The sequence below is a fragment of the Peromyscus maniculatus genome, chromosome 9 (assembly GCF_049852395.1).
Source record: "Peromyscus maniculatus bairdii isolate BWxNUB_F1_BW_parent chromosome 9, HU_Pman_BW_mat_3.1, whole genome shotgun sequence".
In the NCBI taxonomy this organism is placed as follows: Eukaryota; Metazoa; Chordata; class Mammalia; order Rodentia; family Cricetidae; genus Peromyscus; species Peromyscus maniculatus.
In genome coordinates, this window is record NC_134860.1 from 8,094,426 (window position 1) to 8,116,921 (window position 22,496).

Genomic DNA, 22,496 nt, shown 5'->3' on the forward strand with positions numbered 1-22,496 from the left:
TTTCTCCTGTCTTCACAACATGGATTCATATATCTTGGTGTCTATTGCTGCATAGAGGAACAGAGCACACAATGAGAATTTGCAGGGAGAATTCCCAATTTCAGGATGGCTTTATAAATTCCACAGGGAATTCCAGTGTTTCACCAAGATGAGCACAGTGCCCAAGAGGCATCCAGCTCAATGTGGCCTTCCCTGGCCTCAGCAGTGCCATCTGCTGGAAACTGTGAAATCCTCAGACCATGCCACAGAGCCTGGACACTCAGGAGCACATAGACCCACAGACACACACACACACACACACACACACACACACACACACACACACACACAAACACACACACATACACACACATACAAAAATAAATATATACATATACACAGAAATAGACACACAGACACAGACACAGACACATGTGGGGCGTTTACCCACCAACCCCACAGATCCACAGAGTTTTCTTGAGTGCAAGTATCAGGAAATATTAGATAGAAGGATTTATAGCGGAGAATCTTGCAGGGATAAACAGACAGAAAATAAAGAATAGCCCCAAGAGGGCCTGGAACCTATTCCAATGGGCCCTGACTGTTTCTGCCCCAGGGTTTTTATAGAGATGCCAAGGGGTGGAGCAAAAGAACTCCTACCCCAGCACAGCCAAATGCAGACCATCTCAGATACCTGCACTCAGGCCCATGGTCCTGATCATCCTCTATTCAGACCTGCTGAGTAAAGCCACGAGGAACCCCAGAATGGGCTCCCACAGTTCCCCCTTCTTAATATATAAAAAAATAACTATTAATGGCTTACAGCAATCTCCATAGCTGTTACACCTCCCAGTATGGGAGTAGAGGATGATATAGATGGCATTTCTCTTTTGAATTAGGTCCAAGGGGACTACAGCAGTCTTAGCTGCCTCAAGCCCTTTCTAAATCAAAAACTCTTAAGGCGACTACAAACTTAAAGAATCCCTTAGCTTCATCATTACCATTAACAGGTTAACATAAATATCACTATACATAGTCACAATTCTCTCCATCTTACAACTCAAAGCAAACTCTTAACAGAACCATTTGAATTAGCATATATGGTACCATATATAGTTAACAATTTTCTCCATCTTACAGCTTTAACTCAATCATTTGAATTTTCTTGTTAACAGAACATAGGAAAAACTTTGACGTATTCACATTGAATTTAAATATTTCCTTAACTCAACAAAACCAGGATGCATTAATATCAATAGGTTTCTGGGAACATAATTCAATCTCATAACTCCTCCTTTTCTTTATAATTTTTTAAACAAAATCTCAAACCTAGTTAGAGGAACCCAAACTTATATAGTTCCTACAAACCAATATTGAAAAGCAATATTTTCAATCTAACCATTATCACTTTGAAAACTTTTAGCAAAACATCCAAAAGAGTTTTGTACTTTAAATTTAGTATACCCATTTGCATTTCTTACTAACATAACATTAATCCACTCAAATAAGAAAATGTTTTTAAATTACATAGACTAAGGAATATTAACTCTCCCTTTTCTTTATAATTTAAGCAAAGTCTCAAGCCTAGTTAGAAAACCCAAACTTTTCCATTTAAACAGTTCCATTTGTAACACAAAACCAGTTTCTTAAGTAATTCTTAAGTAATTTTTACATAAACAGTTCCACAATTCATGAATCACAAGTTAATAAATCATATATGCATACACAAAACTGCATCTTGATTCTAGGTAGAAATAAATTTCTTCATTTAACCCAATTCCAGAAAACCGTTCCTAGGTCATTACTCAAAATTGTCCCATTGCAATGAAATCTCTATTGTTTATTCCATTTCTTAAGTCTTAAAATTCAAATGATAAATTCTGGTCCTAGCCTTCCAAATATGAGAAATCCATAAACAAAATCTTTTTGTAATTTTATCTCATTTTAAGTTCAAAAAGTTCAAACAAGAAAAATTCTGGTATCAGGCTTTACTTCCAAATATGAAGAGATGTTTTTCAACCAAAACTTTTTGCAGTTAATAATTTTTGTTCAAACAAGCGTCTCTGAACTTTTATTCTCAAGCCAGAAACCTTTTTAGGTACAGTAGTATTCTAAACCACACCGTTTTTTGATGTTAGCTCATGTTTTTCTGTGCGGCTTGATATTCACGGATCTCTACTGTGGGATGATCTGTATGTCAAATTGCTGATTGGTCAATAAATAAAACACTGGCCAGTGGCCAGGCAGGAAGTAGGTGGGACAACGAGAGAGGAGAATTCTAGGAAGCAGAAGGCTGAGGCAAAAAGACACTGCCAGCCACCTCCGTGACCAGCAGCATGTGAAGACTTCAGCAAGCCACCAGCCACGTGGCAAGGTATAGATTTATGGAAATGGATTAATTTAAGCTATAAGAACAGTTAGCAAGAAGCCTGCCACGGCCATACAGTTTGTATGCAATATAAGTCTCTGTGTTTACTTGGTTGGGTCTGAGCAGCTGTGGGACTGGTGGGTGACAAAGATTCATTCTGACTGTGGGCAAGGCAGGAAAACTCTAGCTACAGATCTCTGCTGCAGATGCTTTGTGCTGGTTCTGGCGTCCACCATTATTAGCTTCTTAGTGGCTTCTGGAGCTTTTGAAACCATTCAGACTGCCTACTTTGCAGTCTACTAGGACACTACCTGTGTCTCAGGTGTTTTCACCATATACATTAAGAATAGACTCACACTTAACATTTATACTTTACAAACTTACATATAACATTTTTTGCCTTGCAAAGCATTTAGACTCATATTCAACATTTACATTTTACAAACTCACATATGATGTATTAACATCTACTTATTTATACTCCTTAAGGAAACTATAGAACTACTTTAGCAAATATATTTATTATTTATATACTTATATGCGTTCCATCTTATTCTTATTTAAAGTTACAATTACAACTAGCATCTTTACTTCTTTCAAGCTTATTACTACATGTCTTAAGACTACCTTAGATACTTCTTGCACCTTATATTCTTAAAGGAACTCTATAGATCTATTTTACAAGCTTATAAAGGGCTACCATTAGCATATATCTAACTTAGCAAACACCTAAAGATTTCTTAACACAGATCTAACAAGACAGAATTTTTACAAACTGACATCTTATTTTCATTTTTCTATTTCTTACTCTTAATTATTATCACTACCTCCATTAGAAAGATTCTCTTAACTAGACAGGAAGTACGTACATCATTTCTAAAGTTTAGAGTTTATACTCAGCTTTGTTATAAAGCACTGGGATTTAGTGAGTGTTGTCATTATAGAGTTGTAATACTTGTTGCTAGGAGACTGTAATATTCTCCTGACAAAGCCACACGCCAAAGTTGCCGAGTTCTCTCAGCCTTTCCGAACTGGCAGAGATGCACTGTCAGCGGTAAACGGTTTTTAACTAGAGGCTGTCCCTTCACCCAAATTCATAATAGCTCCCCTAAGTGCTTCAATTCAGACAAACGTTTCTATTACAGCAGTATTTTTGGTTCGTTCTACCGAAAAACTTCACTTCACGCTGAGGGTGAAATAATCGTATTTTGCTTCTGTAAAGCTCTTCGCCAAATACTGCACAGCCATTAGGTGATATAAAGTATTTTTCTAAAGGAGCTAGTAAAGCCAAAAGTGGCACAGCTCTGAACTCTATTTCCTCACTGTTTGCATTCTGTGATACCTCAGTAAAAACCCCTACTCTATCCCCTACAGACAAAGAGAAGCTTAAACCAGGATTCCTAAGTGTAGATAAGAACTTAGACCCCTTTTCCACAGGTGGCTGTATCTGCTAGAGGGACTTTGGAAAACACAGTCAGGATATTCGACCAAAAGACTAAAAAGGGAGGCGGGTTAAAATAAATTATATGGTCTGTGCCTTTAAGAACTAGGCTCACAAAGAAAGGGGAGTGCTCCTTCCAACCTCCCTGCTGTGACTGAGAGATTTGGAAGAGCCTCCCTGGAGGCTTGTAAACTTAGAGAACACCTTACTTTTGCATTCTGTACCTAAAGTCTCCAGTGGCAGCTTTGGGGACACGATCTAGGCACAACAAGACCCTCACTCTATTGTCTCAAAACGGGGGCCTTAGACAAAGATATCTCAATATAGATAGACCCAGGCCAGTTTCAAGTCCCCAGAAATGATGGCGCCAGCCCCAGGAACTTAAAAGAACAGAGTCAGGATGTCTGATGGTAACCAATTAACCACGAGATGCCCCTCTCTGGAGAAAACATGACCAGACTCTGGAGAGGAGTTGGAAAACTCCTGACAGGGCAAACAGATAAGCTAGAATAAGATAAAGTCCAGGCCCAGGAAAAAATGGACCAATCAAGGATGGACCTGTACTAACCGCCTCCACTCTAAGAAATTTTATGGGTTTTGCCTATAAAAACTAACTTCCCCAACAAAGAGTAACTCTTCCCTGCCTCACTTGAGATGGCTTGAGATGAGTTCCCTGTCATGACTTGTAACAGATAAACCTTGCTTTTGCATTCTGGTATGCTCGTCCTTGGTGGTCTCTCTGGGGGTTATGATCTGGGCAGAACACATTCACCAGTGACTAAACCTCAGAAATACTAATCGAGCCACTTTCATTTTGGTTCCTTTATAGGAAATGTCATTGGAGCTGACTTTTCTTAGTTACAAGCTCCTTACCAGACGCTCCTGTAACCACCGAGCTTCATTCTCCTCTTGTGAAAAAACACAAACATGTCCTTGACCCCATATTAACACAGGATCGGGACACTTCCATAATCCTGAGCAGGGATCTTTCCATCTTAAACTTTTGCTATTTTGAAGAAGATCATGTGACTGTTGAGCCATTTCCACTGGGGATAATGCTCAGCCATTGCATTACCCTCAGCTAAAGGACCAGGAAGATTGGAGTAAGCTCTAATATGGCCCACAAAGTGTGGCAGCTTTCTTTTGTGAAATAGCATCTTGACTTTGTTGAAACATTTTGACTTGATTATTAGTTCCAATATTTTCACCAAAACTGTTACTATTCAAAGGAGTCAAGAACATAGATGTTCTTTCATGAAACATATCCTTCATTGGCTTACTTTGAGAAAAAGCATTTTCAGCATTTAGTGTTTTCATTTCATTAGCTTTACCTCCTGATGTTATTAGCAGCTGTGATATTTAGCATTGATTTCTTATAAGGAACTTTCAGGTAAAGCAACTCTTTTGTAAGACAGCTAGATTTTCTGAAGTTTGTTTCCCATCTAGAAAGCAGTCATTTCTTTTTTGAATGCCTGTTTCCTTGTCTTCTTATTAGATTTGCAAAGGAATTACTCATTGCAGGCAGTTTGTTCAAAAGGCAAAGAACTTTTTAATTTCAACATAAGTTTCTTCATATTTAAGACATCGTTCAGTGTATAAACTGCTTTCCCTTGTTTTAAGGATATTAAAGTGGCTTGTTTGCTCTTAAAGGTAGCATTTTGTCATCCAGCTACTGTAAAAACTTTGCACAGCTATTACGGTAAATAAGGCATTTTATCCACCCACAAACCGTGAAGCACCTAGTTCTGTATCCTTTCAATTTTTCATTGGACCTGACACTTAAACTCTTAGATGATTTTCCTCCTTATTCTTTTAAAAGCTGTACTTTAAGTTTACCATGAACCTATTTTCGAGCTGACCAAAGTGTTTCAGGGCAATGTCACCATGTTTAGCAGAAAAACTACCTTTCCCAGAATGCATTTCCTTTATATTAGTCCATAATAATGTCAGTCCCATATCAGTCCCCTATATAATTTTCCTTATATCATTGGTTTCCCATAGTTCTTTTCGGGTCTGAGAGTCAACTGGTTCTCTTTTACTAGACTTGCCTGGGAGGTTAGAACAAAGTCTCTTGCCTTTGCAAGGGGAGATTTGAACAAGCACTTCACATTTTTAGCTATGGCACATTGGGAGATTCCTATTCTCTCCTCAGCTGGCTTCAACAGGTGTCTCTCCTTCATTTGACACTGGCTCAGGATCAGAACCACACCTGCCTCATTAGCATGAATTGAGGCTGGCATTTCTGATAGGGGCTTGTGTTTGTTTTAGCCAGTGAGTGAAAAACAAAACCATGTACAGCAGCTTTTCCATAGCTCTTTCAGAGAGATTTTCTCCCACTGATCTTATTCTCATTTTGCTTGCTCCTTTCATCCCCAGATGCAGAGCTTCTGGTATCTGTCTATGGCTCTGTACCTCTGCTAGCTGCTTTGGAGGTAGGGGCTTTTTTTTCTCCCCCTGAATCTGCCTCAAATTCTAGCAGCTTTTTCAGGTCATATATTTTCTGGGGAGGATTATGTCCCTTCTCTGTTTCTTCAGAGTCTTTCTCCCAGACAGTTCCCAGTTTGGTCTCAATTTATCCCCTCTCCCCCAGAAACAGTTTCTGACACTACAATGGCGGCTTTCTCTGCTACTGTAGGTAGGGGCTTTTGTCCATTTCTGCTTTCGGGGTCTGTGTGGTTTGCATACAGACTGAAAATCTAACAAGGGAGGTTTTTGCCTTTTCTAAACTCCCATTAGGACAGGTGTTTTGCCTCATCAGGCCTTCACCTGGCCGAGTCCCCCAGTGGATTCGGTTTGTTTGTCTGGGTGCTCAAGGACAGAGCTTATGCCAGAGGCAATCACCCCTCAGGGCTACACTCCCTCATCTCATAGGGAGTCAGTTGAAACAAAGCTTTTCTCAAAGAGGTGCTTTCTCTGACAGAAAAGAAAGCTTTCCTCCAGGACAGTTCTGTTCTGCCCTGGCTGGGCTCTTTCCCCTGACAGCGTTCTGACTCAGCAGCACGACTGCTTCTGACACAGTTCAGCTTTACTGTTTTCCCAGAATGGTCCTTTCTCTGATTGGAAAGCTTTTGTCAGATTTCTTTTTGCAGCTGTGGACCTAACAACCCGGGACTTGTAGGAAAGTGGACAACTGGGCTGTTCCCACCAGCTTTAGTTTTGTTTGTTCATTAGCAATCTTCCCCTGGGTGCTGCACCTTCCTGCCTCAGCTCTGTGCTCCAGGAAGTTTATAACTGCAGGAACCCTAGTATCCCCGAAATGCACTCCAACTCAGAGACACTGGCCAGTTGCCTCTGGGTTTTTGGTCAGAAGCTAGGGTACAATGCAAACAGTTTGCATTGCTTCAGGGGATTCTTTGCATTAGGACAATTAGGAGCACCTTTTCATTCTGAAATGCTCACTCAGAAACAAAACCCTTGATGCCTCAGCTCAGCTGTAACTGAAAAGCTTGGATTTTCTGCTTTTCTTAGGCAAAGTTTCCTGCCTTTTGGGCTCTATGTAGCTCTTAACCCACACTCTCCCAAGCACTTCCCTCAGGTACTCTGACCCACTGTCTTTTACTAGCTTGAAGAGACAAAGCTTAGGAGAGGTTTTTAGGAACTTGTCCCTGCCTCCTGCATTGCAGGGAGGATTTTTAAAGGCTGAAAGAACTTTGGTTTTGCTGTCTTAAGAGGTTTGTTGTTTTCCCTTAGAACTAATCACAGGTGGTCCCCATACTAATATCTTCAGGTGATTCTAATTTTTGTCCTTCTGAGAGAGAAAGTTAAAGGCTTTAGTTTTTAAGTTTAAGAGAGCTTTTGAGAAAGATTAAGGCTTTAGAGAGATTTTTCCCCAAATTTTCCAAGAAAAGCTTTTTGGTTTAAGAGAAAGTTTTTTTCCCCCAAGAGAGAAAGACCAACTTTTCCCAAAACTTCAACTTTAAACTTTGACTTCTTACACCCCCATTTTTGCCTCAGCGAGAAAACACATTCTCCTGCTGGTTGGACTTAGCTTTTCAGCTGTCCCCAGGTCAAAAGCTTCCATGGGAAACTTTTCCTTCCCCATTAGCTCAAAGAAGAGCTTTTTTACTACCCGTAAAGCCCAAAGATTTTTCCCAGTTTGCATTTATAGCCCCCAAGTTAGAAAATTGAAGAGTTTTTCTGTCTAGTTGCCTTACTTATTTTTTCCTACACGAACTTACACTTCTAAGTTTTTCCTACACTATATTACTACCCTATACCTTATACTTATTTTTCAAAGATAGAAACTCAGAAAGGGATAGAAGATAGAAAATTTTGACGGAAGAGATTTTCGCTGCAGCATCTGACATCCTTCCAGTCTGCCTTCCTTTCCTCTCGAGGATAAAACCCCTGCCTCTCAATAATATATATAAATATATATATTCCATAACACCGGCATGCCTTTCCATTCGCAGGGCTGACTCCGTACTTTCACCAAAAACTCTGTAATAAAACTATTATTTTCCTTTATCTTTAGTCCCTACTTCTTTGTCTTTAGTCCCTGTTCATTTGTCTTTAGTACCCCCTTTTATTCTCTAGTCACTCTTCTTTTTTCTTAATTCCCTGTTCATGGCGTCATTCTGTGGGGTGTTTACCCACCAACCCCACAGCTCCCCCGAGTTTTCTTGAGTGTGAGGAGCAGGAAATATTAGATAGAAGGATTTATAGCTGAGAATCTCGTGGAGATAAACACACAGAAAATTAAGGATAGCCTCAAGAGGGGCTGGAACCTATTCCAACGGGCCCCGACTGTCTCTGGCCCAGGGTATTTATACAGATGCCAAGGGTTTGAGCAAAAGACCTCCTCCACAGCACAGGCAAGTGCAGACCATCTCAGACACCTGCACTCAGGCCTGTGGTCCTGATCATCCTCTATTCAGACCTGCTGGGTAAAGCCACGAGGAACCCCAGAACGGGCTCCCACACACAGACACACACACCATATGAAATCAAGATCCCCAATAACTATAGGGAGGTGGCATTGTCTTGGAGTATAAGTAAGACCAGACAGGAGCAGTAATGACCTCCAGACCTTCCAGCCACAAACTGAGATGGATGAATGGGATGAGGCACCCCTAGCTGCTGCTAGGTGCTTTCAATCATCTGCTGGTCAAGTACAAAGACTCACAACAACTAACAGGACCTAGCATCTCCCACAAGCCAACATTTGTCAAGGCCTCTTGAAAGGCATGTTGACAGCTCACACACTACTGTCCCTATCCTCAGACTCTGGTTCAGGCCACAGGCTCTGCTTTTCATTTGGAGGAAGCAGAACAGTTTGTGTCCCCATTTCACTCCTACCCAGGTTCCAAGTTCTGCATCTTGAATGCACTCAGGAAGTTTAGTTTAGGCATCAGGACATCCTGGATTTACAGTCTCCTGTTCCTCAGGAAAAGTGGGCTTGATACTGTGGTGTCAAGATGGTCAGCAGAGAACTGGGCATAATGACTACCTGTGGTTCAAATCCTTGTTGATGTAATTGGTGAGGATTCCATGAAGCTCATTTCTCCTGCATGTCATATTATGTAGCCGGATGGTGAGTTTCTCTATTTTTTTCATTTGCTGCTACTGCTGAGTGAAGTTGCAGATTTGGGATGGTGCCTCCTCTGTAGTCCCTGAAGGTAGATAAAGACAATGTGACACAGTGGACACCCTCTTTAGAGCTTACTCACAGTTGCAGCGGATGCACATTGGCTTCAGAGCCCTCAGCCATGTGCTTTCAGAGCCTGGAGAAAATTGCTACTGTCCACAAGCACTCAGGCAGTATAGGGATGCCCAGGTGACTTGCTCTATGCTTCAGAGTCTCATGTTAATGGAGAAGCCAGGCAGGGGTAGAACATTGTCACCAGATTCACAAAGCCATCCTCACTGACATTCCAGGACATTCAGAGCTACCTGGAAGAGGACAGTCTCATTCTAGGTCCAATGAATCTAACAGTGGAACTGATCCGTGTACCACACACAGCAGGGAACTCAAAAGTTTAGGGATCCTTGGAAGTCAGTAGCACTTGGTGGATCCTGCCCTGCTAGTGGTTATGATGTAAAGTATCAGAACCTATGGCTTTGCCAGGGTACTCTCCTTTCCTTTTTAATACTGGCACACAACTAAAGGACTCCAGTGAATGTGAAACACAGTTATGGTACAGAAATCTCATTAGTTCTCTGTACCTCCTTTCCCTCTCAGAGTGAAAGAAGAGGGTACCCAACAAAGCAGCTTCAGCCTTGTCAATTCCTGAATCTGCCAAACTAATCATTATGGATGCTTGATCTGGGTCTGCTCTTTAGGAACCCAGAGAAGCAGGATAGCCTATTGCTTCCCAGAAGCTCCCAGTTCCTGAGTCCTAGCCCTGGAAGGCTCAAGCCCAAAAACATCCAGAAAACTCCCAAGCCCCTTCCCAGAACTCACTGCCTCTTCTCCAGGACCACTTATTTGTCCATGTTTTTCAGAGAGACCTAGGAGTAGCTTCCTTCTGCCTCACTCTGGTGTCTCCATGTTGTCCATTCCCTCTCCCAAATAGACCTCTCAATCTTTGAAAGAACCCCCAGGGGAGATCTTCCTTCAGGAGAGACCCCAAACCCAAGGAACACACCAAAACCATCAATCAGATGCAAAAGCAAGAGGGTTTATTTAGATCAGGTACCTGGGGCGAAGTCTCTTGGAGGACTTGCGCCCCTTCCTAGGGCAAGGGGGACTTTTTATGGGATCCCAGAGGCAAAGGCGCGGTTACAGAAGCAAGAAGCATAGTTACAGGGTCCCTATTGGTTGTTTCAAAGAAGGCCAGGGTGAACTTGGGGTCGTATGTGTGTGGCTGATTTGGCCTTGCCCAGGGTATAGTGGGTGTTTTTCCAGGCCAGCCGCTTATTCCTCAAGGCCAGGGGCCCGCCATAAAATATCCTGATTTGACTCAACTGTTTTTCTCCCAAGGCCGCCGACCACAGTTATCTCTCTCTCCCAAGGCCGGATGGCTGGCCAGCCACAGCTGTGAACTCCTGTTTTTCTGATTCCTTCAGAATGGCGTTTCTTAGGCTAAGTTATTGGGGGGGGGGAGCATTTCATCGGCCCAACGCCCCATGTCCTCATAATGGAGCGGGGGTCTTTCATTTTGACATGTCTACAGGCAAAGCATGTGGTCACAGAACATATTTCCTAAAGAATGTTGTCATTGTTACAATACTAGTGACATCATTTGGGATTCCAAGAGCTGTCCAGGATACAATAGAATGTCCAATAAAGGGTCTCCTGATGTCATGGGGCACAGCCTTTGCCTCCTTGCTAAATAGTTCTCCATGAACTGACCAGAAGCTAAGGTTTCCTATCCAGGAGTCTCTCCTGTAACACAGGGGAAGCCATTCGGTACCTCCTCCTTCCAAAGCTAGAGATTTCTGTCGGCCTCATTAGAATCTTTTCACTGCTTTACCCATGGGGAGTTGAATACTCACTTCATAAGCACTGCCTAAAAATGGCTCTTCCCCTCCTTAACATCCATAACCAATAATATGAGAAATAAAGCATGTCAAGGAATTATATCAGGATGATGTGTAGAAGGAGGGTTGATTTCTCTGATGTGAGCAAGCACCTTGAAAGGCTAAGGTTAAGGGAAGGTGAGTATTGGGAATTTGTAAGTGAGCTGAGACTGTTATGAGGCCCTAACTGCTCTAGAATATCCTCTCTATGTGTCCTGTGTATTAGCCAGGGTTCTCTAGAGAACAGAAGTTATAAAATGAATCTCTGTTTGGAAAGGGTATTTGTTAGAATGGTTTTTAAGCTGTGCTCTAGCTAATCCAACAATATCTGGCTATGAATGGAAAGTCCAAGAATCCAGTCGATGCTCATTCCACTTGACTGAATGTCTCAACTTGTCCAGTATATACTAGAATCTTAAAGAAATAGGCTCTAATGCCAGTGAAGGAATGGATGTGATAACAAGGCGAGAGCAAGTAGAGAAAAGGTAAAAGCTTCCTTCTTCCATGTCCTGTAGGCTTCCAACAGGAGTGGTCCAGATTACATCTGGATTAAAGATCTGAATTAAAGGTGTGACTTCTTACCTCAAAGGTCCAGACTAGAAGTAGATTTTCCTACTTCAAAATAAGCAGAAATCTCCCACAGGTGTGCCCTCTATTTTTGGTTGTTAGTTAATTCCAGATATAGTCAAGTTGACATCCATGAATAGTCATCATAGTCTTATTCCCCTCTTCAGTAATATTCATGAGAAAATGGCTCCCTTCGTCTTGATAAGAAGAAGTGAAGATAATTAAAAATCATATCTAAATCAACTGTAGATCTCATGGTCATGATGATTTTTACTGGCCTCTTTTTGGTCATGGGTGGCTAAAATAGGATGAAATACCAGTCTTTGCTTTCTTGGGTAGGAGGGGATCAGCTAGATACCCAGACACAAAACAATGGGGTCTCTCTCTATAACTGTACATTTGAAATTCAAATAATTAGGCTATGTCTGGTAATAACAGTGGTGGAAAGGGTCTAAGAGATAGAAAATGGGTTCTCTTCAAAGAAAAGAGAAGAAAGCAAACACACTGTACTTGTCAGAAAGAGCCACATGATTTCGGACTTGAATACCTCCAGACCAGATCTTGCTCACTTCATGCATTCTGAGAAAGAATAATTTATTTAAATTGGAAGACCCAGGAAAAATTTATGTGGGGTCTTTTTTGCAAACAACAGTCATAAATCTTTTGTTGCTTTAAGAGCAAAATGGTTTATTAAGATTTGAAGTTTCTCTGATGATCAAAGAGGCAGAATTGGAGACAGCAGCAATAAAAAACAAATCAATCTCCAGAATGAAATCATGTTGCAGAGCTCACCATTGACATTAGCATGATAAGTGTGGGCACTGCAGTGTGTCTTCAAGAATAATGACAATAGACAATGGGCCTGGTGCAGCTTTAGAAGCTTTCAACATCCATGGCTCTCAAAATGGAATCTAGCTTTCCCCAAATCATCAAGCAGAATGGACTACTCCATTTCTCTAGAACATAAGCTCTGGCATGCAGTTGATGATTCAGGCTTGTATTTGGGTCTCTGTAGTAAGGGGTAGGTCTTCTGATAGGAACCTCTCCATCAAAACACTGGAAGGATGGCCAAGTTGCTGTCAGCCAACAGCTCCTTCCCATGTTACACTGCAGTCTTTAGAAGGGGCTTATTGATGTAACCAACCATTTTATTAAATAAGAAACACAGAAATAATGCAAAAGAGAAAGCCGAGAGGTCAGAGCTCAGAGCCAAAATCTCACCCTTCCGCCTGCGGTGTCCCAGCTTCCCGAATGAGCGCTCTATTTCCTGTCTGTTCGTCTATTTAAAGAGACAGAACAAGCCACAGCTATCTCACCTCACCAGTTCCTCAGCTGGTCCTGTTTCCTCAGACTGGAAGCTTCTGTGTCCTCATCCCAATAGCTCTCAGCTGAACTGTGTTGCTCCAAAGCCTGAAAGCTTAACCAGCCAAATGCTTCTAGTTTCTGGTCCTCACGCCCTATATATCCTTTTGCTTTCCACCACCACTCCCTGGGATTAAAGGCTGGCTTTCTGGGATCAAAGGCGTGTGCCACCACCGCCACACTCTTGCAATGGCTCCAACAGCTTTGACCCCCGGGCAACTTTATTTATTAACATACAATCAAAATCACATTTCAGTACAATTAGATTACCACCACATTTCCCCTTTTCTATTTTAATAAAAAGAAAAAAAAAGCAAAAGGTTATGACTAACAAAAGAAAAACTATATACAAAAGTACAATAACTATATACAATATATACAAATAATAAATACCTAAACAGGTATTGGACAAATTAGAGAAAATAATTCCATTATCTATCCTATTTTGGTAAATCCAAGATGTATCTAATGCACTTTCTATACTAATTAATTTTCAACTATAAGTAACTAATCTTCAACCATAACTAACTAATCTTCAACTCCCTCAGAGACCCAAGAAGGAAATAATATTAGCTAACCAAAATAAAAAACAGGAAGTGCATGCAAGCAACTTCCAAAAACTTTGTGAGTTGACAGAAACAGCCAGCTGCCTGGGCAGTCACCTGAGGTTTCTCCGCAGTGTTGGGGCATCATCTTCTATAGGCTTAGTGTATCTGACAGACTCATTTGTGAAGTAGGATGTACACAAGGTCAACAGTTCAATCTCACATTGGGTGAGAGCAGTCCATGTACCAGAAACAGCTGAATTCCACTAGTGTCCTGTCATGATTCAGGATTTTAAATTCTGGAAATTGTTGACAGTTTTTAAATTCAGCTGTCCATTCTTCTTGGCTGTGTATATATGGCTTCATCTCAGCATCCCCTTCTTCTCCACATCCCTTTATTAAATGCCAGTCTACTTTTGAGAGGCATGAGCTTTCAGCTGCTGTTCCATTGTACAACAGAATCCATCGGCCCTCTGCCTGTTAAGCTACCTTCGAAGAAAAGGGCACCGTACCTTTTCCGGATGCGAAGGCCACTTCAGGGATGGGGCCATATTGTCCTGGCCTCAGAAGATGCCTTTTAATAAAGCCATAACCACACTTGTTTTGGCAAGAATCAGTAGTCCATTGTTTCGTGTTCTGTCTGTCCATTTTGTCCTGTTGATTCGAGGATACTTTGTTGTCCAGTGGCTAACTTTTGGCACAAGGAAAGTTGACTCCATATGCAGTTTCTTCAATGCCCATATTTTCTCTGAAGTAGATTAGTACTGCCAGGAGCTGACATGTCTCAAAAAGAAAAATTTTCTAAGTTATTAAAACATTTTAAATGCCATATTCTGTAGATCTCTGAAGGGTTTGAAGATGACCTGTCTAAAACATCTCTGCTCAATTTTTAATACATATCTAATATGACTACAAGTTCTATTGAAATGTCTAACTACTAACTTTCATTTCTTTATATCCTAGTAGTTGGTAATAATAACATTCAAGGATCAGAAATTTGTATTACATTGTTAAATGAATGGTATAAATACAATTAGAAATATACATATAGCATTTTCTAACAATATCAGTTTCAAATTTGTATACAATATAAAACAATTCAATCCAATGTAAAGTATTAGTAATTGTCTTTTTCTTTTCTTTCTTTCTTTCTCTTTTTTTTTAACAAAAACCTTAAATCTAATCTCCTTTGCTTAGCCTTTTTCTTAACCCTTGACAATAACTTGTAACCAGCCCCCCTAAATACTGAAAATTATCCCAGACCCAAAACCCATTAAAAAGACCAAAAAACCACCCGCCCCACACCACCTCTTTGGGAATGTGGGCGACGTAGTCTTAAAATTGCTTCCTGCTGGGTATGGGCGAAGTTTTCTTTATCATGAAAGAATGCTCTGAGCACCTTGTAGTTCAAAGCTGATCTGTGGATGATGTTTGTCAGCTTAATGATATCATTATTGTCCACGTGGAATTGTTGTTGTTGTGGGGCCCCATCTTCTTTCTGGAGACTTCAGTTGATGTTAGGCCTGGCCATGATTTCCTGCAGAAAACTGATAAGAGACTCGAACACAAAAACATATATATGCAGCTAGCCTTTTTTCTAGAATTAGTTAGTACTCTATATGACCATTCATATCTTAACAAAGTTTAAAATGTATATATATCTATATATCTTTATATGTTAATCTTGTAAATTTTGATATAAAATTCATACTTTAAGAAAAGTTTAAAGAATCAGAATAGAATCAAAGAGTTGAGATTAGTAATAGAATAGTCCCTTAATTAATTTTTCTTTTGTCCTGTACCATAGCAGAAGATGGCTCTTATTCTGGCATGATACAGGGAGTTTGCATTTTCCTTTTAACAACATGCTTGATTTTAAAGAAGGAGAGAGCCATTCTCCAACTCCAAAGTCAGCTTTAAATTTTAATTGAACTGGGACTATTAGAAAACCAATAGTGTTAAATCTTTAGAGAAAAGCAGAAACAAACATTTAGGAAGACATAAAAATATTATCCAATGTCTCTCTGCAGCTGTTGTTCCTTTCTCATTGGCATTCCGAAAATTCAAAGTTAGAAGAGCATTATGCAGTTTTTTTTTTTTTTTTTTTAAAGAGAAAGCCGAGAGGTCAGAGCTCAGAGCCAAAATCTCACCCTTCCGCCTGCGGTGTCCCAGCTTCCCGAATGAGCGCTCTATTTCCTGTCTGTTCGTCTATTTAAAGAGACAGAACAAGCCACAGCTATCTCACCTCACCAGTTCCTCAGCTGGTCCTGTTTCCTCAGACTGGAAGCTTCTGTGTCCTCATCCCAATAGCTCTCAGCTGAACTGTGTTGCTCCAAAGCCTGAAAGCTTAACCAGCCAAATGCTTCTAGTTTCTGGTCCTCACGCCCTATATATCCTTTTGCTTTCCACCACCACTCCCTGGGATTAAAGGCTGGCTTTCTGGGATCAAAGGCGTGTGCCACCACCGCCACACTCTTGCAATGGCTCCAACAGCTTTGACCCCCGGGCAACTTTATTTATTAACATACAATCAAAATCACATTTAAGTATAATTAGATTACCACCACAGGGGCTTCAATAGTCTAATTTACCAATTTTTCCTTTGTGGCTTGTTTAAGCTAACTGCAAAAACTCTAGGTTTGGTGTCCTGAGTTCAGCATCAAATGTTAGTAAATTGAAGGCTGAAATTGCAAGGAGACAGTTCAGCCCTTGAGGGTGAGCTATCCCTGACACTTCAAGCTACTCAGAACAAGAGCTCTGCCCTGAAGGTGTTTAGCCCAGCTGTGATGGCTGAACTGGAGACAGTTCAGCCCTAGAGGGCGAGGTATCCTGGACACCTGGAGCTACTTAGAACAACAGCTCTGCACTGAAGGTGTCCTGGATTTGTGTATGTTGAATTATCCTTGCATGTTTGAGGTGAAGACAACTTGACCACAGTGGATGATATTTTTGATGTGATCATTACCTTGATTTGCAAATATTTTATTGAAAATTTGTATTTATAGGTTCATCAGGATAATAGGCCTATAATTCTATCTATCTATCCATCTATCTACTCTCTATTTACTATCTATCTATCTATCCATCCATCCATCCTTCTATCTACCTACCTACTTACCTGCCTTCATCTCTCAACACCAGGGTATCTCTGACTTCAGAAAGAATTTGTGAGAGCTCCTGCTTTACTACTCTTTACTGCTGAGCCATTTCGTAAGCCCCTGACTTGCATTTGTATCTCATTTTAATTGTTGTTTCCCCCTTTTTAATATTTCATTTTTTATGTATACGGGTATTTTTCCTGCAGGTATGTTTGAGCACCACATTACGTGTGCTCCCATTATCCCCTGTGTGTCCTTGCATTTGCCGCAACCATGGCAGAAGTGACTGCTCTCCACTAGACCAAGCAGCAAATGCTGCTTTCTTGAGGAATCTTCAGTGCTCAACACTGGCCTCAAAACTCTCTCGTGCTCCTTAAAAAAAAAAAAAACAGATCTGCCTTTAAAACAAACAAACAAACAAACAAACAAAGTGAAAACTCACAGTTTGCGCTGCCTGGCACGTTCCTCACTTTGAGGAGTTGCGTCTGTTTACGAACCCTTACAGTTCAGGAGGCACTCTGCGGAGCTGCCAGCTAGCAACAAAATGATGCTAGGAAGAAAGAGAAAAAATTAAAGAAGCCTCTGAAAGCCAGAATTTGGAGAAGAAGGATCCAGAAGCCAGCAGTTGTGTCAGTATAAAGAAGAAGTGTAGACTGGAGGACCTACTCATAGTGATCTCTGATAGTGATGGAGAGGAAGCAAAAGAGGAGAATGGATTGCAGAAAATGAAGACAAAACAGTCGAACAGATCAAAGTGTTTGGCTAAAAGAAAAATTAGATGTCAGAAGAAGAACAATTTGCTTTGGCTCTCAAAATGAGTGAGCAGGAAGCTAGGGGGGTAAACAGCCAGGAGGAGAAAGAAGAGGAGCTCTTGAGGAAAGCCATTGCTGAAAGCCTGAATGTAAATATATGCTGTATTGAAAGTTTATGGGATTTATTAATAATGTTCTTAGTTACTTAGTGTTTGGTATAGTTGTATTAGAAACAAGATATGGTAGTTTATAGAATTTTCAACTAACTATATCTCAGTCCTTTTTTTTTTTTAAGTCTGCATTGTTGAATTGCTGGTTAATGCAATTTGAAGTGTTTTGTTGCTGTATGAGTTTGCTTCCACTCCACAGATTATTTCAGGCAATGGCTTTAAAGGATCAAAGTAAGTGGCCAGCTTCTGAAGAGTTGCAGAATACCAAGAATTCCAAAGGCCAGGTGTTTACCTCCCTCATTTGTAGGGACAGCAAAGAAAAAGAGAAAAGAATGGGCAATTTTAAAAATAACCAAATAAGGGACTGGAGAGATGGCTCAGCAGTTAGGGGCACTGGCTGCTCTTCCAAAGGACCTGGGTTCAACTCTCAGCACCCTCATGACAGCTCACAATTGTTTGTAACTCCAGTTCCAGGGGACCTGAAACTCCCCATGGCAAAACACTAATGCACATTTAAAATAACAAATAATGTTAAATTATGATTTGAATATATGCAATAGAAATGACTTTAAATGTTAAGGATACTTGCCAGTGGCAGAATCTGAGCCATCCTTGATTTCTGTTTACTTGTTAGCTTGTTTGTTTGAGCTGGAATATCCTAGAGTTGAAAGGCTGGCTTTGAACTTGTAAGTTCAAGCAGTTCCCCACTTCAGCCTTCTGAAAATCTTAGGACTACAGGCATGTATCACCATGTGAATATGTATGTCCAGTTCGAATCATTCTTCATACTATATACTCTTCGTACTAGAAACAGTATAGTAGATATATATAGGCATTCACTTCACACTGGGGAATTCGATTGAATTGAGCAGCTGTATTTTGAAGAGGAGAAACTCCTAGGGACAGTGCCTACCGTTTTTGTTCTTCCTGTGACTCTTCATATACAGCTATTTTAATAATAATCCTGGTCTGGTACGGGGGAAAAAAGTGAAACCTCATAAGGAAGGTCTATGGTTTAATAATTAACTGTGAAGCTGAGGGCCCGGAACAGCAGCTTGGATCTCAGCCTGCCACCTAGCCGCTGTGAACCCACTTTCTGGCTGACAACCTCGGGTCAGCACACACTGTCTCCTCGTGCCAGGGAAAAGTTCCTGAGAGGAGTCAGCGCGGGGCTTCGGGAGGTGGCATCTTGGCTCAGGACGCCCGTTCTGACACTGCTCGGTCCATCCCACTTTCTCTGCCGCAGTTCGGGGACCCGGTAAGATCTGAAATCCCATCCTGGAACTTCTCTCTCCGCTCCCTTCACAACTGTCCCTCACCTGGAACCCTCTGGGACCCGGGACCTCAGCCTCCACCACAGGCCGCGTCTTCTGTTTTCTTAGTTACATCCGTCTCCGGGAACCGCTCCTTCACCATGGTGCCGGCTGCTGGGCGCCCTTCTCGGGCTCCGACTACAGAAACCACTGCTGCTGCAGCTTCCCGGGCGCTTCTGGATTTAGGGCTCAGGGAGCAGCCGCTGTCCCTCGGCCACTGTACAGCACCGCACGTGCCGCTTCCTCTTCTGCCCCGGGGTCTGTCCAGACAGGCTTCTCACCTGCTGCTGTGCGACCTCCCGCTACACCGCCACCTACTGGAGCGAGCTTAAAATGCACCAGGGCATGCTAATCAAAAAAGAAAAAAATCCCCTTTCTGGTGGGTTTCTCAAAATGACAGTGAAATGCTGCACTTTCTCATCTTAAGGCCAATAAACAAAGGAATGAATGAATGAATGAATGAATGAATGAATGAATGAATGAATGAGTGAATGAGTGAATGAATGAATGAATTTTTTAAATGACACAATGATTGTGATTAGGGCTGCTTACAACAGTAGGGTTGAGGGACAGGTTCTTTACTGAACCATGGGCACCTCACCAGTGTTTACACCATTGAAGAATATGTCTGTCCTCACCTCCAACAACCACTACCTGGCTATAAATCCTCAGGTGACGATTCACTAAGTCCTCCCTCATAAGCTAAGATATTGACAGTGGCGGTCCTGTGTGGATCTGTTGTATGTTTGGCTCATTTCCTTGACTTGAATTAGCTAAATTGTTTCTAGTATCAGCTTAAAGATCATAGGAAAGGAGAAGCGATCCCCTTTTAAAACTCAGATTTTTTTAATTCTGTGTTGCACAGCATCTGGGTACAATTGACAAGAGACAGGCTCCTTGTCCTTAGGATCATCAAGCCCCAATGGCTATGAAGCTGCACTAAAAACCACCTGCTTTTTGTGGTGCGATGAACAGCTGCTTGGCTGTTCCTATTGGTTCTAGTGTTGGGATAATGTCTCCTGCTTTCATTTTGAACTTCCTGGAGTGGCTTGAGACACAATTGACCCATCTTTCCTTGCACAGGGTGAACACCTGGGTATTACCAGGTTTAGCCTGGCCAACATGAAGGAGAGTGTGTTGGAGCTGGCCTCCTTTGAGAAGATAACTAACCATTTCTTTGAAGCTGCTTTCTTTGGGCAAGAAAGACCGAGTATGTGGTAGGTTTGCAGTGTAGACGACCTATAGCTTAAAGAATGAATGGATTATTTGTCTCCAGAGCACAACGAAGGCATCCTGCCCTCGCTCTCTCCATTCTGTCAGTTCCTTTCAGTGCAGACAGTTTTTGAGTTGCAAGTAGAAAATATGGACCCTGAACCATTGAAGACCTTTTAGTCCTTGAAGCTGTACTTGGCCACATTGACAAACAGCCTACATGTTGTCCAGGATTGACAGGAGGTAGACAGTGGAAGAGCCTCCAGGTGTAGCAGTAGGGTAATCTGTGGTCCTGCCTCCTCGTGAGGCACTGAACATCATTTTAAAAGCCACATAGCCCAGAAAATTGGGAGACAAAGGTGAAAGATGGAGAGAGAGAGAGACAGAGACAGAGACGAGACAGAGAGACAGAGAGACAGAGAGAAGATAATGGGAAACCCAGGCCTTGTGATGGATGCCTTTTTTCCCAGGACTCAGGAGGCAGAGGCATTGCAGATTTCTGTAAGCTCAGGGCAGCCTCCTCTACATAGCAAATTCCAGGTCAGACAAGTCTACGCAGTGAGACCCTGTCTTCAAAAGTACACCAAAATGAAGTGAAAGAAAAGTGAGGAGGGTTAGAATGGGAGAAGCCCATGCACAAGCCAGAGTGTACATGTCAGACACCAGGACAGAATCCTAGCATCTACCAACAACACCTTTTCAGCCTGGGTACAGCCTCTGTCTGCCGCTCTACTTAGAAATGTCCCCTGTCTCTCTGTGTGGAGCATTCTAGCCCAATGTTACATCTCTCTGTGTCAATTTTATCTTGGCTTTGATAGCAACAGACTAGTGAACCCTGAAACCAAGTTGAATGCAGAGTCCAGTGCTATTAATAAACCTGAGGAGGCTCTCTCCTTAGTTATCTGAAGCATGTGTTAAAGGAGCAGCGGAAATCAGGTGGCTGAGACACCTATCTCCCATCAGAGAGATGGGAGACCTGAGACCCCTGGCAGGGGCATCTCAATCCAGGGCAAAATTCCTTGGGGTGTCATTGAATTGCTTGCTTACATCCTTTCTCAAACACTTTCTTAGGTCTCAGGGTGACCTGTTCATTCTCTATGTCTTGTCACAATGCAATTTCACTTGTGTTCATCCACCAAAGGGGCATCCAAGGAGCCACCACCCACTCCAACCAGCCTCACAAAGAGGCAAGTGAAGAAGAAGGTGAAGAGTCTGACCACTCAGCCCCAGGTGGTGACAGCCCAAAGGAATCATCTGAGAGATCGCCTCATCTTAGTATCTGAAGCATGCTTGGACAACAGGTATTTACTGTTTCATAATACATGGTTACTGTCTTGGTTTCACAATTGCACCCTTAGTTCAAATGTCTAAAATATTGGCATCTGGGAGGCTCAGTGCTCCTTCAGGGTGTCCCATTGTCCAACACAATTTCTCTAAATGCTTCCCTGAAGCAAAACCTGACACATGGGCAGGAGTGAGATGGGGACATAGACTGTTCTACTTCCTCCAAATGAAAACCAGAGCCTGTGGCCTATTGATGTAACCAACCGTCTTATTAAATAAGAAACACAGAAACAATGTAAAAGAGAAAGCCGAGAGGTCAGAGCTCAGAGCTAAAATCTCACCCTTCTGCCTGCGGTGTCCCAGCTTCCTGAAAAGAGACCTATTTCCTGTCTGTTTGTCTATTTATAGTATTTTGTTCTGCCTTCTCATTGGTTGTAAACCCAAACACGTGACTGCCTCGTCACTTTCTGAATGTACAGCCCCCTAGGTCTTAAAGGCATATGTCTCCAATGCTGGCTGTATCCCTGAACACACAGAGATCTATGGGATTAAAGGCATGTGCCACCACCGCCACACTCTTGCTATGGCTCTAATAGCTCTGACCCCCGGGCAACTTTATTTATTAACATACATTCAAAATCACATTTCAGTACAATTAGATTACCACCACATTTCCCCTTTTCTATTTTAATAAAAAGAAAAAAAGCAAAAGGTTATAACTATCAAAAGAAAAACTATATACAAAAGTACAATAACTATATACAATATATACAAGTAATAAATACCTAAACAGGTATTTGACAAATCAGAGAAATAATTCCATTATCTATCCTATTTTCGTAAATCTAAGATGTATCTAATGCACTTTCTATCCTAACTAATCTTCAACCATAACTAACTAATCTTCAACTCCCTCAGAGACCCAAGAAGGGAATAATATTAGC

General features: G+C 41.6%; 2 protein-coding genes across 2 annotated transcripts in view; one reads left to right on the top strand and one right to left on the bottom strand.

Moving 5' to 3' along the window:
* The window catches only part of LOC121826444 (disks large homolog 5-like), a 74,460-nt gene extending 55,137 nt beyond the window's left edge, over window positions 1-19,323 (bottom strand). Inside the window, exons 1-3 of the mRNA XM_076544327.1 lie at window positions 19,063-19,323; window positions 17,264-17,371; window positions 9,238-9,400 (exon numbers count right to left, since the gene is read on the bottom strand). The gene's annotated coding sequence lies outside the window, so the exon portion shown is untranslated. The remainder of the gene's footprint in view (window positions 1-9,237; window positions 9,401-17,263; window positions 17,372-19,062) is intronic.
* LOC143267250 (disks large homolog 5-like) overlaps window positions 17,360-22,496 on the top strand; it is a 47,799-nt gene continuing 42,662 nt past the window's right edge. Inside the window, exons 1-2 of the mRNA XM_076544342.1 lie at window positions 17,360-19,001; window positions 21,410-21,569. The gene's annotated coding sequence lies outside the window, so the exon portion shown is untranslated. The remainder of the gene's footprint in view (window positions 19,002-21,409; window positions 21,570-22,496) is intronic.